At 47.5% G+C, this 17031-nt stretch overlaps 1 protein-coding gene across 1 annotated transcript in view; it reads left to right on the plus strand.

Moving 5' to 3' along the window:
* Window positions 1-17031, plus strand: part of PLXNB1 (plexin B1) — a 265650-nt gene that overhangs the window by 104866 nt on the left and 143753 nt on the right. The window contains exon 2 of the mRNA XM_075321426.1: window positions 11150-11206. The gene's annotated coding sequence lies outside the window, so the exon portion shown is untranslated. The remainder of the gene's footprint in view (window positions 1-11149; window positions 11207-17031) is intronic.

The following is a 17031-nucleotide window of genomic DNA, read 5'->3' on the forward strand; positions in this document are numbered from 1 at the left end:
CGATGTGTGCTGTAACTAGGAGAGCAAGGAGCCAGCGCTCAGTGTGCGCTGCTCCCTGCTCTGTGCACATTTAGCTGCAGCACACATCGGGTTAATTAACCCCATGTGTGCTGTAACTAGGAGAGCAAGGAGCCAGCGCTAAGCAGTGTGCGCTGCTCCCTGCTCTGTGCACATTTAGCTGCAGCACACATCGGGAAATTAACCCCATGTGTGCTGTAACTAGGAGAGCAAGGAGCCAGCGCTAAGCATTGTGCGCTGCTCCCTGCTCTGTGCACATTTAGCTGCAGCACACATCGTGTAATTAACCTGATGTGTGCTGTAACTACGAGAGCAAGGAGCCAGCGCTCAGTGTGCGCTGCTCCCTGCTCTCTGCACGTGTAGCTCCGTGCGGTGGTAACCAAGGTAAATATCGGGTTGGTTACCCGATATTTACCTTAGTTACCAAGCGCAGCAGCTTCCACGCGGCGCTGGGGGCTTGTCACTGGTTGCTGGTGAGCTCACCAGCAACTTGTGTAGCCACGCTCCAGCGATCCCTGCCAGGTCAGGTTGCTGGTGGGATCGCTGGAGCGTTGCAGTGTGACATCTCACCAGCAACCTCCTAGCAACTTACCAGCGATCCCTATCGTTGTTGGGATCGCTGGTAAGTTGCTTAGTGTGACTGGACCTTAAGCCCCTCCGACATTCTCGCACATGATGAGCCAATTCCAGAAAAGAGACACCGAACGTCTCCAATCCAAATCTGCGGGTGCATATTAACCCCGTAAAGAAATAGTCATCCAAAATAAATAATACATTAAAAAATATTATATATATATATATATATATATATATATATATATATATATATATATATACTAGAAGGGGGCCCGATTCTACGCATCGGGTATTCTAGAATTTACATATTGTGTAGTTAATGTATGATTTTTGTTTATATATATATATATAGATGTTGTTGTGTGTAGTTAGCAAGTGTTTGTGTAGGGGCTGTACATGTTCTGGGTGTTGTCTGGGTGTGACGGGGGGTGAGAGCGGTGTTGTTTGTGTGTTGCGTTGTTTGTGGAGCGCTGTGTGTCTGTAGCGTTGTGTGTGTGTGTGTTGCGCGGTGTGTGTGGTGTGTGGGGGGAGGTATGTTTTGTGCAATGTGTGTGTTGTGCGGTATGTGCGTATATTTGTGTGTGCCGCGGTGTTTGTGTGTTGGGTGTTGTGTGTGTGCAGCGTTGTCTGTGTGTGTGGGTGTCTGTGTAGGGCAGTTATTTGTGGTTCCCAGTGTGTGTGTGTGTGGTGTGTTGTGCAGTGCGCGCGCGCATGTGTGTGTGTGTGTGTTGGGGGGAGGTGTGCACTTCCCATCGTGCTCCATCCCCCATGCAGCGCACTCCCCATCGTGCTCCATCCCCTATGCTGCGCACCCCCCATCGTGCGCCATCTCCCATGCTGCGCACTCCCAAACGTGCTCCATCCGCCATGCTGCGCACTCCCAAACGTGCTCCATCCACCATGCTGCGCACTCCCAAACGTGCTCCATCCGCCATGCTGCGCACTCCCAAACGTGCTCCATCCGCCATACTCCGCACTCCCCATCGTGCTCCATCCCCCATGCAGCGCACTCCCCATCGTGCTCCATCCCCTATGCTGCGCACCCCCCATCGTGCTCCATCTCCCATGCTGCGCACTCCCAAACGTGCTCCATCCGCCATGCTGCGCACTCCCAAACGTGCTCCATCCGCCATGCTGCGCACTCCCAAACGTGCTCCATCGCCATGCTGCGCACTCACAAACGTGGTCCATCCGCCATGCTGCGCACTCCCAAACGTGCTCCATCCGCCATACTCCGCACTCCCCATCGTGCTGCATCCCCCATGCTGCGCACTCCCAAACGTGCTCCATCCCCCATGCTGCGCACTCCCAAACGTGCGCCATACGCCATGCTGCGCACTCCCAAACGTGCTCCATCCGCCATGCTGCGCACTCCCAAATGTGCTCTATCCCCCATGCTGCGCACCCCCCATCGTGCTCCATCCCCCATGCTGTACCAGCATCAGCCTCTCTACCCGCAGCATCAGCCTCTCTACCCGCAGCATCAGCCTCTCTGCCCGCAGCATCAGCCTCTCTCCTCCCAGCATCAGCCTCTCTCCTCCCAGCATCAGCCTCTCTGTCCCCAGCATCAGCCTCTCTGTCCCCAGCATCAGCCTCTGTCCCCAGCATCAGCCTCTCTGTCCCCAGCATCAGCCTCTCTGTCCCCAGCATCAGCCTCTCTGTCCCCAGCATCAGCCTCTCTGTCCCCAGCATCAGCCTCTCTGTCCCCAGCATCAGCCTCTCTGTCCCCAGCATCAGCCTCTCTCATCCCAGCATCAGCCTCTCTCATCCCAGCATCAGCCTCTCTCATCCCAGCATCAGCCTCTCTCCTCCCAGCATCAGCCTCTCTCCTCCCAGCATCAGCCTCTCTCCTCCCAGCATCAGCCTTTTCTGTCCCTAGCATCAGCCTCTCTCCTCCCAGCATCAGCCTCTCTCCTCCCAGCCTACCCCAGCCTCAGCCTCCCCCAGCATCAGCCTCTCTCCTCCCAGCATCAGCCTCTCTCCTCCCAGCATCAGCCTCTCTCCTCCCAGCATCAGCCTTTTCTGTCCCCAGCATCAGCCTCTCTCCTCCCAGCCTACCCCAGCATCAGCCTCCCCCAGCATCAGCCTCTCTCTTCCCAGCATCAGCCTCTCTCCTCCCAGCCTACCCCAGCCTCAGCCTCCCCCAGCATCAGCCTCTCTCCTCCCAGCATCAGCCTCTCTCCTCCCAGCATCAGCCTCTCTCCTCCCAGCCTACCCCAGCCTCAGCCTCTCTCCTCCCAGCATCAGCCTTTTCGGTCCCCAGCATCAGCCTCTCTCCTCCCAGCCTACCCCAGCCTCAGCCTCTCTCCTCCCAGCATCAGCCTTTTCGGTCCCCAGCATCAGCCTCTCTCCTCCCAGCCTACCCCAGCATCAGCCTCTCTCCTCCCAGCCTCCTCCAGCACGCCGTGCTCCTCTGCCGACACTCACAGATCCGATCGCATACACTCACACACACCCACACACACCCGATCGCATAAACTCACACACACCCGATCGCATACACTCACGCACACACACATTGACGATATTGCACATACGCGCTCACACTCACAACATCCGGAGATACCACATGCTTCTGGCCATGTGATCCTCCGGCAGGTCCTGGAAGCTCACAGCACAGTATCGCCGCCGAGAAGCAAGCGATATCCCAGGATGTTGTGAGTGTGTGGATGCGATGTGATGTGTGTGTGAGGTGTGTGTGAGAGTGAGTGTGATCTGATGTGTGTGTGTGTGTGTGTATGTGTGTGTGTGTGTGCTGTTATGTGTGTGCGTGTGTGTATGTTCCGCCGCTGCAGGACCTTGATGCGCTGGTAACTATGCTACCATGGTTACCAGCGTATCTCGTCCCCCGCTCGCACGGGAGCCCACACCAGCATACGGCGGCAAGGCCAGCAGTGCAAGGGTATGTGTCGGCTGGTTTGGCGGCGTACGCTGATGTGGGCTCCCGGGGGTACAGTACTCACCTGGGAGTCGTGGCTCCGTGACCGTGTCGGTTCGGGGAATGCGTGGGGGGGGGCGGGGCCAGAGCTAGCGTGCATTGCATGAGGCGGACGGGGCGTGGCCGAGTTGCCAATGCCTGCAGGGTGCCGGGGCGAGAGGCCAATCTGTGGGGGGGGCAAAGCCTGGGCGAGCGGCCGGCCAATCCGTGTGGGGGCGCAGCCTGGGCAGCGGCCAATCCGTGCGGGGGGGCGGGGCCATGGCGAGCCCAGCGACTAATCAGCTTTGTGTCACCGTAAGGACACAATTTTGGAGCAAGACAGACAGACAGACAGAATAATGCAATTATATATATAGATATATATATATTACACACACACACACACACACACACACACACACACACACACACACACACACACACGTGTGTGTGTGTATACAGTTAGGTCCAGAAATTTTTGGACAGTGACACAATTTTCGCGAGTTGGGCTCTGCATGCCACCACATTGGATTTGAAATGAAACCTCTACAACAGAATTCAAGTGCAGATTGTAACGTTTAATTTGAAGGTTTGAACAAAAATATCTGATAGAAATTGTAGGAATTGTACACATTTCTTTACAAACACTAAATCACGCGTTTCTTTACAAACACTAAATCACGCATATCTCTCTGATGGATTTTTTCTTTTTTTTCAGCCTCAGGATGTTCTGCTTCACCTCAATTGAGAGTTCCTTAGACCGCATGTTGTCTGGTCACAGCAACAGCTTCCAAATGCAAAACCACACACCTGTAATCAACCCCAGACCTTTTAACTACTTCATTGATTACAGGTTAACGAGGGAGACGCCTTCAGAGTTAATTGCAGCCCTTGTCCCTTGTCCAGTTACTTTTGGTCCCTTGAAAAAGAGGAGGCTATGCATTACAGAGCTATGATTCCTAAACCCTTTCTCCGATTTGGATGTGAAAACTCTCATATTGCAGCTGGGAGTGGGCACTTTCAGCCCATATTATATATATAATTGTATTTCTGAACATGTTTTTGTAAACAGCTAAAATAACAAAACTTGTGTCACTGTCCAAATATTTCTGGCCCTGACTGTATGTTTTTTTTATATATATATATATAATAATATAAAACATATAATAATATAATATAATTTTTTTATTTATTTATTTTTTATATTTTTTTCCGATATTCAATAATCTAGTGCCTAAAGATGCATGCTAAGTTTTCACCGTGCCATCCAGCTTCTCCATGCTCAATGTCCCCATCTATGCAGACATGATTCTTTTTTTTATCTTTGTCACACCCCCAGAATTGTAATTGATTACACCACAGGTCCTTCACCAGCACTTCTCTGCAGAGCTCCGCCCATGGTCACATGGTCATGACATCACCACAGGTCCTGCACCACCATTTCTCCAATACTGAGCGCCATTTGGTTCTGCTGGGATCAGTCACTGTTAGGCTATGTGCGCACTTACCGGATTTTGCTGCGGATTTCCTGCGGATTTGCTGCATGTTTCGCTGCAGAAAATGTTCATAACATCTCTGCAGTGAATCACCAGCAAAACCTATGAAAAAAAAAATCCTGTGTGCACTGGTCGGAATTTGACAGCTTCATGTTTTGCTGTAGGATTCCTGCAGCAAAAACAATTGCATGTCACTTCTTTTCCGCACGTCGCTGCGGGATTTCACTGCCCTGACTGCAATGTAATCGTGAAATCCCGCAGGGAATAACGCAGGCAGCAAATTCTGTGCGGTTCATTGCGTTTTCCTGTGTTATTCCCTCCGGTATTTCGCGGTTTACCTGCGGTAATGTACATCGCTGCCTGCGGTTTGCAGGGAAGTGATGTCATTACAGGAAGAGGAAGCAAAGCAGAGAGTAAACACACACACATCACACACACACAGACATCACAGACATAGAACACACACACACACACACAGATCAGACACAGACAGACATCAGAGACATAGAACACACACACACACTGATCAGACACAGACATATAGATTACACATAGAAAGCAAACGGAAATATAGTAAAAAAAAAACACGTGGGCTCCGCCGTATTTTTACCTTCCAGCCGAGGTAAACACACAGTGGCGGCCCGGTATTCTCAGGCTGGGGAGGGCGAGGGGCAGGGGTAATGTCCCCCTGCCTCCCTCCCACCTCCCGCAGCCGAGAATATCAGCCGCAGCTGCCCCGGGATTGTCGCATGCATTATGCGGCAGTACCGGAGTGTCCCCAGCTCTTCTAGATGCCGTGATGCGGTGGCGATCCAGGCAATAAGGAGTTAATGGCGGATCGCCGCCACTAAGTCTAGGCTTGATTATGGCAGCGTCTATGTGACAGCTGACATGATCAACCCGTAAGTAAAGTGAAAAAACACACACACCGAAAAATCCTTTATTTTAAATAAAACACAAATAAGACCTGTTTCACCCTTTTATTAACCCCCCCGAAACACACCGCTCCGGCGTAATCCACGTCCTGCGATGCTTACATCCAGCCGCGACTGACACAGGCTGAATGCAGCCTCGCAGCGAGACAGCAGAGGTCTATCCCTCTATCTATCCCTCTATCTATCTATCTATCTATCTATCTCTCCTTCTATCTATCTATCTATCCCTCTATCTATCTATCTATCCCTCTATCTATCTATCCCTCTATCTATCTATCCCTCTATCTATCTCTCTATCTATCCATGTATCTATCCCTCTATCTATCTATCCCTCTATCTATCCCTCTATCTATCCCTCTATCTATCCCTCTATCTATCTATCTATCTATCCCTCTATCTATCTATCCCTCTATCTATCCCTCTATCTATCTATCTATCTATCTATCTATCTCTATCTATCTATCTATCTATCCCTCTATCTATCTATCTATCTATCTATCTATCTATCTATCTATCTATCCCTCTATCTATCTATCTATCTATCTATCTATCTATCTATCCATCTATCTATCCCTCTACCTATCCCTCTACCTATCCCTCTATCTATCCCTCTATCTATCTATCCCTCTATCTATCTATCCCTCTATCTATCCCTCTATCTATCTATCCCTCTATCTATCTATCCCTCTATCTATCCCTCTATCTATCCCTCTATCTGTCCCTCTATCTATCCCTCTATCTATCCCTCTATCGATCTATCCCTCTATCGATCTATCTATCTATCTATCCCTCTATCTATCCCTCTATCTATCCCTCTATCTATCCCTCTATCTATCTATCCCTCTATCTATCTATCTATCTATCCCTCTATCTATCCCTCTATCTATCCCTCTATCTATCTATCTATCTATCTATCTATCTATCTATCCCTCTATCTATCTATCCCTCTATCTATCTATCTATCTATCCCTCTATCTATCTATCCCTCTATCTATCTATCCCTCTATCTATTCTTCGATCTATCTATTTATCTATCTGCTATCTAAAGAATTTTTTTTTTTTCAATGTGCTTTATTGCATTGAATGCATTAAAGCACATGTACCAACCCGCACGCGGCAATACCGCGGTAAAGCCGCGGCAAACCGCATGCGGTTTTCGGGTGCAGTTTGCCGCGTTTTTTTACCGCGGGTGCGGTAATCTTTCAGTGCTTGCAGAAATTTCTTGAGAAAATTCCATTTTCCAGTGCACGCAAAGCCTTACTCATAATCAGGCAGGATTCGTTTTTGAACTTGGTCACGCCCCCAGCATTGTAATTGGTTACACCACAAGTCCTTCAACGTCATTTCTCTGCTGAGCTCCACCCATTACCGTCACATGATTGTGACATTAGCACAGGTCCTTCAGAACCACTTATCTTCTGCTGATTACAACAGGTCCTTCAGTATCACTTGTCTGCTTAGCTCCGCCCATTACGGTCACATGATCGCGACATCAGCACAGGTCCTGCATCACTACTTCTCCAATGATGAGCTCCACTTTTTTCTGCAGGACCTGTGCCGATGTCACTGTAATGGGTGGAGCTCAGTAGAGGAGTGATGGGGCAACAGAAGGTTTTACAGCCAAGTGGTCTTAACTAATGGAAGCTTCGAATTCAGACGCCTGTCAATCAAATACAGGATCGCCACATCAGCACTGAACGTAGCCTCATATGAGGCTGTTGAGTAAGGATTAGTAGCGTCAGTCCGGAAGTGGACCCGTACCTTGTTTTGTGGACATCTAAATTTGGGCTTAGGCGGATGGTTTTTTTTGGGTTTTTTTTTCTGTACCGTCCCTTTAAATTTTAATTTATAGTGCAATAGAATATGAATAATCCCTTTTTGTTAAAGTGGGCATCCAAAATGAGCTGATGAACAGGTTCCTTGATATCAGCTCTAATTTTCTTAATAATTCTGCAGCAAGTGTCCAGTTTCCCTGCAGCGCCCCCGCAGGAGAAATGAAGCATTACACATTTCCTCTCCAGGGAGGAAGGAGACAAAGTCTAAGTGCCACCTTTTGGAAGTAGCAATCCTAAAAGTCAAAAGTGGTCCTTTAACAAGACACTTCATATGACTTAGGATTTATACCAGATCAGAACTCCAATTTGTAGACAGTGTTTCGGGGTGATTGCCCCTCGTCAGTGCAAAGTATGGGATCTGATCTGGCTGTATGAGAAGCTATAGTGGGGTCTAAGAGGAAAACTTTTCTCCTTGTGGAGACCTGACAAACCAGTTTGGCTGCCAGTGAGGGGTCTTATAACTGCAATAATCAGATCCCATACTTTGCACTGACAAGGGGCAATCACCCCGAAACACTGTGTCTGCGAATAGGGGTTCTGATCTGGCATAAATCCTAGGTAATATGAAAAGGCTTGTTAAAGGGCCACTTTTGACTTTTAGGATTGGTACTTCCAATAGGTGGCGCTAGAGTTTATCTCCTTCCTCCCTGCAGAGACAATTTGAATATTTCCCAGAGGGGCATTGCAGCTATAAGAAAAGTTTTCCCCTTAGATCCTCCACATTTCCTATCATTTGTTTGTGTAATGCATGGATGTGCTGGGTTTTTCAGGTTAAGGGATGCTCTTCGTAGCTTCTCCTGGTAATAGATGAGAGTCTGACATTGCAGGGGTCTCCAGGCCGCGGCGGTCCGGCTGTAGGAGTAGTTTAATTGCGACCACTTCTGTCCTACCTGGGCTTTTGATGACTGTAAAAAAGGTGGTCGAGAAGCTTCAAGGTCCATCAGTATATAAGCGAAATCCACGTGCTGGAAATAATAAGCCCCGGCCCTAAACGCTGTGCCAGATGTGCAATTGCATCTTTGGCTGAAGTTGGCACACAAGAATTGAAACGTTTAGGAAACTGGGCTTCCCTGATGGGTCTGCAATGCTTCTCACCGTCGAGCCTCGTTGTGTGCAGACATTACTAACGAGCTTGGAATGTAGTTGTCTTCGTTCTGTTAAATGAGCCTGTCACACTGCGCTACCCCTTATTGGCAACCATTAGCCCTCCAACCAACCCAATAAATTATAAACGTGATGGCGGCTGTTGATGAGCGACTTGGCTCCAATTTATTATTCTCCTCCTGTGTAATTACATAATGCATCCCATAGGGGGCAGCAATTGAGCAATTAACACATTTAATGAGTAAATAGATGTAACTTCGCAATATATCTTATAAGAGGAAAGTGTTATCTTCGTTTCCTTCCATCAAACTGTCGTTTGCTTTCCCTTTGCAGTCAATAAAATAAATGACGATAATGAGAAGGGGAAGGAGGGAGATGAAGCTGCAGGCTCCCGCTGGGATAAAGAAGGAGTTCAGCACAGTGCCGTGCACTGTGTAGTGGCCATTCTTGGGTACTGCAGCTCAAATTACATTACTTATATATAGTACAATGTTTACCCAAAAGTAAGACAGGCCCTTATATTTTTTGCTATGGCTTATTTTAAGGGGATGTCTTATATTTTCCCATGAACAACAATCCACATTTATTCTTGAACAGAAAAATCAACATTTATTCAAATTTAATCATCATCACATTCTGGAACATCAACATTTTGTGTTCCTCCTGTTACTGACTCAGATGCACATTTTCTTACCTGATCTGTTATTCTCATGGTGCAGTCCTATAGCAGTGGGTACAGACCATATTAATAAAGGTTTAATTACCTGCTTACATTTATTGTTCTCGATGTACTGCTAAGTTTACCCCCAAAAGAAAGCATACGCCCCCTAAAAGAATCGCACTTACAAGACCCCAATTAGAGTTGGCAAGTGAATGGGCTCTCACATACAGATCTGCATCGCTGTCAGTTCTCCCTGCGTTCTACAGCGGTTGGCTCCCCCTGGTGACTGAAAGCGGAGTAAAACTGGTACCCGATCTGTTTGGGAGAGCCGCAGTGCAATGCACCTGGAATGCAAAGGAACCTGACAGCGATGCAGATCTCTGTGTGAGAGCCCATCCACTATCAGCACTTGCCAACTGTAATTGTATGGGGTCTGGTGAGTATGATTTTTTTTTTTTTGGGGGGGGGGTCTGCTTTCTTTTGGGGATGTCTGCTGTCTTTGATGAAGAGTCCTGCTGTATTCTTTGACTTCTTTAGCTGCTTTGACACTTTCTTATGGAGCCACAATTAGGGCTTATTTTTGGAGTAGGGCTTATATTTTAAGCATACTAAAAAAAAAAGCCCCAAAAATCCTACTATGGTTTATTTTGGGTGGAGGTCTTATTTTTGGGAAAATAGGGTTGTAGCCACCTTTACTGACCTGATATTGATCATCCATCCATCCATCCTAATGAAAGGGCCATAGCATAAAATCTTTAATGGGCTCCCCCCATATGCCACATTTATAATATTGTTGTCTTTTTTTTCTGCAAATGGAATATCTTTTTATTTTTTTTTATTATTTTTTGGAAATGGGTCAGAAGTGCAACATTATATAAGACAATTGCTTGGAATACAATTCCATAATATGATGTGTCTTTATAAGTTTATGGAGATACTTTATGACCATTGTTGATTCTTGGTTTTCCACGGCTGCATAGTTGACCAGATTTTAAGACTTAATCCCAAACGAGAAATATGCCTAAATAGGGTTAGACGAGTGGCGGCCATACAATGCCCCCTGTGTCCTATAGGCTCGACTAAGAGGATCAGGAAACGGATAATCTTGTTGTATGGTTGATATTAGTAGGTTTGTTGGGTCAGGCTTTATTAATAACGCACACGCTATAATAGACTGGCCATTTTTTTTTTCTTTGAGATTAGATGGAATTACTGGTTATAAATTATAATCCACCAGCTGACCGATGACGTCACTCAACTGATGCTCAAAAAGTAACATTCGGAGGTCAGATGTTGGGATTCAAGGGGTTGTATAACCTCATATCAGCAATAATATGTGTGTTTCATAAAGAAATTGCGCCCCTCCTGATTTTGTGTGGTATTTTACTGAAATGCTGCAATACCAGACACGGCCTGTGTGCAGTAGTGGCGCTATTTCTTAAAAATAATTCACGTTAGCCATTCTAATAAGGAACTATATGGTTGATGTTTCGCCAGCCTGGAATGGCTGATAACAGGAAACAATAGCTAATATTCTGTACAGAAAATGTAGATGTAATCCCTTTTTTATTTCATCTGATTTTTTTTTTTCCTCTTCTTCAATACAGCTCGGCAGAGAGCCAACAGGGAAGACCAGATTTAAGACACTTCACAAAGGACAAATGGTGAGTGCCGCTTCCTAATTTGCAAACTGCACAATGGATTAAAAAAAAATAAAAAAAAAAAAAAGGGGGCCACCCTGACTTTCTGAAATATTTCCAACTGGTACATGTAATTTGGTCTAAAAAATTCATTTTTGAAATAGTTTTTGATAAAAAATATTTACCCGCTTTCATTCTAAAAACTTTGAGTTCCACTGCCGATTACTCGCTGCAGAATGAGTTAACGAAGAATCCTTCAGTGAGCTCCCACGGCAGTCTAGCAGGGTCAGGATCGGGGGGTAGGAAGCGGGAATTACGTCCTTCCTTTCTACCACCCGTCCGACCGATAGACAGAGCACGTGACGCGCTCTCTAGCGCCCCTCTTATAGTCAGGCCAATAATTGCCCGACAATAAGCAAGGAGGCCGCTATTCTACTGTGCCGATGCTTGAAGGGCTCCCGGTGAGAGTAGGGTATATATTCCCCCGACCTCCGCGGACGGAATACAGTGCCTACAAGTAGTATTCAACCCCCTGCAGATTTAGCAGGTTTGATAAGATGCAAATAAGTTAGAGCCTGCAAACTTCAAACAAGAGCAGGATTTATTAACAGATGCATAAATCTTACAAACCAACAAGTTATGTTGCTCAGTTAAATTTTAATAAATTTTCAACATAAAAGTGTGGGTCAATTATTATTCAACCCCTAGGTTTAATATTTTGTGGAATAACCCTTGTTTGCAATTACAGCTAATAATCGTCTTTTATAAGACCTGATCAGGCCGGCACAGGTCTCTGGAGTTATCTTGGCCCACTCCTCCATGCAGATCTTCTCCAAGTTATCTAGGTTCTTTGGGTGTCTCATGTGGACTTTAATCTTGAGCTCCTTCCACAAGTTTCAATTGGGTTAAGGTCAGGAGACTGACTAGGCCACTGCAACACCTTGATTTTTTCCCTCTTGAACCAGGCCTTGGTTTTCTTGGCTGTGTGCTTTGGGTCGTTGTCTTGTTGGAAGATGAAATGACGACCCATCTTAAGATCCTTGATGGAGGAGCGGAGGTTCTTGGCCAAAATCTCCAGGTAGGCCATGCTATCCATCTTCCCATGGATGCGGACCAGATGGCCAGGCCCCTTGGCTGAGAAACAGCTCCACAGCATGATGCTGCCACCACCATGCTTGACTGTAGGGATGGTATTCTTGGGGTCGTATGCAGTGCCATCCAGTCTCCAAACGTCACGTGTGTGGTTGGCACCAAAGATCTCGATCTTGGTCTCGTCAGACCAGAGAACCTTGAACCAGTCTGTCTCAGAGTCCTCCAAGTGATCATGAGCAAACTGTAGACGAGCCTTGACATGACGCTTTGAAAGTAAAGGTACCTTACGGGCTCGTCTGGAATGGAGACCATTGCGGTGGAGTACGTTACTTATGGTATTGACTGGTATATGACTATTCACAATTTAAAAAAAAAAAAAAGAAATAACATTCTCTTTTGCTGCATTTCACACTTCCAGGCTGATCTACAGTCCAAATGTCACAATGCCAAGTTAATTCCGAATGTGTAAACCTGCTAAATCTGCAGGGGGTTGAATACTACTTGTAGGCACTGTATATAAAAACCTCCCCAAATCTCACTGGCCGCCCCACAATGATCCTTGGCACAAACTCGCTGCCACCAACCGATTCACGGTAACTATTAACCGAGCACACAGACGTGGGATTCAAGATCGAGATAACAGAACAGCCCAAGATTAATTATATAATTTAATCAGCCTAAGGCACACTAGAAACTACAATATATACAATATGGAATCTACAGAATATACATAGGTCAGAGTACAGTTACAATAAGAGTTTATAACTTTTTATCATCTGATTTATGACCAAAGTTGAATATGTAGCAAACAAAGAAGCTGTAAAAGCCAAACGGTGCAACGTTTTTAATGAAACCCAACTGCAACAAATTAAATTTTAATTAATTGTACCCCTTTAATGTATATTTGTCATTATAGTGATTAGTAATCTGTTCCTGGGCCTCGGGCGGCCTCCTAGATTGCTCTCTTTATAGTCACTCCCCTGGTTACATTGACTCCTCATGGGCGCTGAAGTCTACAGGAGTGATCTCCCCAACTGCGGTGAAACTACGTCTCCTATAATGTCCACACAATCACATTCTTGAATGTAGATTCTGGCTACGGGTCTTTGCAGCACAAGGAATCTTTGGCTGCACTGAGGGGTCTCCAGCTCCTTTAAGAAAGGGAAAGGGGCGAGGGTGCTGGCTAGGCCGTGAGTAATGGTTTCAGAGATCCAGATGGTGAGGGGATAGGTGAGACAATCGAGAGGGTTTGGGCAGTGGCGTAACTAGAGATCCACTGTCCCCGGTGCAGAATTCAGACCTGGGCCCTCCCACACCCTTTGGGGTACAGGATAATTACGCTGACACTTGGCTCTTTCCCTCAGCACCCAGCTTTCCCATACTCCGATATCCCGATATAATATCTGATAGTATAATGCATCTCCTAGTCCTCCATATATTATAATGCACCCTCCCAAAGTAATCCATATATTATAATGCACCCTCCCATACTAATCCATATATTATAATGCACTCTCCCATAGTCCTCCATGTATTATATTGCATCTCATAGTCCTCCATATATTACAATACATTCCCCATAGTCCTCCATGTATTATAATGCACCCCCCATAGTCCTCCATGTATTATAATGCACCCCCCATAGTCCTCCATGTATTATAATGCACTCACCATAGTCCTCCACATATGATAATGCACTCCCCATAGTCCTCCATGTATTATAATGCACTCCCCACATGTATTATAATGCACTCCCCATAGTCCTCCATGTATTATAATGCACTCCCCATAGTCCTCCATGTATTATAATGCACTCCCCATAGTCCTCCATGTATTATAATGCACTCCCCACATGTATTATAATGCACTCCCCATAGTCCTCCATGTATTATAATGCACTCCCCATAGTCCTCCATGTATTATAATGCACTCCCCATAGTCCTCCATGTATTATAATGCACCCCCCATAGTCCTCCATGTATTATAATGCACTCACCATAGTCCTCCACATATGATAATGCACTCCCCATAGTCCTCCATGTATTATAATGCACTCCCCACATGTATTATAATGCACTCCCCATAGTCCTCCATGTATTATAATGCACTCCCCATAGTCCTCCATGTATTATAATGCACTCCCCATAGTCCTCCATGTATTATAATGCACTCCCCATAGTCCTCCATGTATTATAATGCACTCCCCATAGTCCTCCATGTATTATAATGCACTCCCCATAGTCCTCCATGTATTATGATGCACTCCCCATAGTCCTCCATGTATTATAATGCACCCCCCATAGTCCTCCATGTATTATGATGCACCCCCCCCATAGTCCTCCATGTATTATGATGCACCCTCCATAGTCCTCCATGTATTATAATGCACTCCCCATAATCCTCCTTATAGTATTATGTAGCCTCACAAAGTATTCCCCATATAGTATTATTCAGCCCCCATATACCATTATGCAGCCCCATATTCCTCCATATAGTAGTATGCACCCTCTTAGTCATCTGGCCAACGTGATTAAATACATAAATACTCACTTCTCCTTGTCCTCGTTCCCCGCTGCTCCGGTCTCCTCAGCTGTCTACTGTTCTGCTGCTCTGCACGTCTCAGCACAGCGTGCAGTAGTGACGTCATCGCGCTCCGCTGTGCTGACACGTCAGAGCGTCGCAGACACAGCAGGAGAATGATGAGAGAGGGAGAGATCTACTCACTCCCTCATCACTGCTTTCAATTGTATCGGCATCTCGCGGTGCACCACTGGCTGAGGATTTCGGGCCCTCAGAATCCTTGAGCCCGGTGGCGTTGGCGACCCCTGCGACTGTGATCGTTCACCCCCTGGGTTTGGGTTCTTAGTCCTCCAAGTTTATACATTGCGTCCATTCATGCATCATTGTGAGCAAAATATATGATGGAATTACTATTTGTAAACCTTGCCGTAGTCGTGTATCCAGGGATATCGTCAGCGATCATAATCTGTTGCACCTGAAGCTGTAATTGAACCTCCATAATCCTATGAATAAAACTTCTGCTGGAGAAAACAATTGTGACACTTGATACATTGTATCTCTCTGTATAATATCTGCTGTGAATTATATCTCCATTACGCTCCAGCTGTAATGTTCCTCCATTTAAGCCCCTTGTTCTTTTATTCCCTGCAGACATGAAGCCGTCCTTCCCATTGTATCGTGTGATTGTGCTATATAAAGACTCGCAGATAATACCTTTTTTACCTTTTATTTTTGGATTCTTCCTTTTAGAAATCTTAAAACCCCAATTAACACATTCATTTGACTGTAAGAATGGAAAACTCTGGCCTTTGTTCTTACTAAACTGCAAGAACTTAAAAAAAAAACAAAAAACGCAACAGCGCCACTTTTCTCCATAGGCTGTGTCCGGTATTGCAGTTCAACAACAATATTGCAAAATATTTAGTGTTGGGCGGACCCGGAGCGGTAAAATCCGGATCCGCGCGGTTTAAGCGGCAGATCCGAGTCCGACCCGGATGCAGGATTCCGGGTGCACGATCCGGATTCGGCATCTCTCGCTCTCTCTCGCTCTCTCTCGCTCTCTTGCTCTCTCTCGCTCTCTCTCGCTCGCTCGCGCTCGCTCGCGCTCTCTCTCGCTCTCTCTCGCTCTCTCTCGCTCTCTCGCTCCCCCCCCTCTCTCGCTCTCTCGCTCCCCCCCTCTCTCTCGCTCCCCCCCTCTCTCTCGCTCTCTCGCTCCCCCCCTCTCTCTCGCTCTCTCGCTCCCCCCCCTCTCTCTCGCTCCCCCCCCTCTCTCTCGCTCTCTCGCTCCCCCCCTCTCTCTCGCTCTCTCGCTCCCCCCCCTCTCTCTCGCTCTCTCTCTCGCTCTCTCTCTCGCTCTCGCTCTCTCGCTCTCGCTCTCTCTCTCGCTCTCTCTCTCGCTCTCTCTCTCGCTCTCTCTCTCGCTCCCCCCTCTCCCCCCCCCCTCTCGCTCTCTCTCTTGCTCCCCCCTCTCTCTCGCTCTCTCTCTCTCGCTCCCCCTCTCTCTCGCTCTCTCTCGCTCTCTCTCTCGCTCTCTCGCTCTCTCTCTCGCTCTCTCTCTCTCGCTCCCCCCCCCTCTCTCCCCCCCCTCTCTCGCTCTCTCTCTTGCTCCCCCCCCTCTCTCGCTCTCTCTCTCTCGCTCCCCCCTCTCTCTCGCTCGCTCTCTCGCTCCCCCCTCTCTCTCGCTCCCCCCTCTCTCTCGCTCCCCCCTCTCTCTCGCTCCCCCCTCTCTCTCGCTCTCTCTCTCGCTCCCTCTCTCTCCCCCCCACTCTCTCTCGCGCTCTCTCTCTCTCTCCCCCCTCCCCCCCTCTCTCTCGCTCTCTCTCTCCCCCCTCCCCCCCCTCTCTCTCTCTCTTTTTCTCTCTCCCTCCCTCTCTCTCCTCTCTCTCTCTCTTTCTCTCTCTCTCTCGCTTTCTCTCTCTCACTCTCCCCCTCTCCCTCTCTTTCTCTCTCTCTCTCGCTCTCTCTCTCCCCCCTCTCTCTCGCTCCCCCCTCTCTCTCGCTCTCTCTCTCGCTCCCTCTCTCTCCCCCCCACTCTCTCTCGCGCTCTCTCTCTCTCTCCCCCCTCCCCCCCCTCTCTCCTCTCTCTCTCTCTCTCCCCCCTCCCCCCCCTCTCTCTCTCTCTCTTTTTCTCTCTCCCTCCCTCTCTCTCCTCTCTCTCTCTCTTTCTCTCTCTCTCTCTCGCTTTCTCTCTCTCACTCTCCCCCTCTCCCTCTCTTTCTCTCTCTCTCTCGCTCTCT

The sequence above is a fragment of the Anomaloglossus baeobatrachus genome, chromosome 8 (assembly GCF_048569485.1).
Source record: "Anomaloglossus baeobatrachus isolate aAnoBae1 chromosome 8, aAnoBae1.hap1, whole genome shotgun sequence".
Classification (NCBI taxonomy): Eukaryota; Metazoa; Chordata; class Amphibia; order Anura; family Aromobatidae; genus Anomaloglossus; species Anomaloglossus baeobatrachus.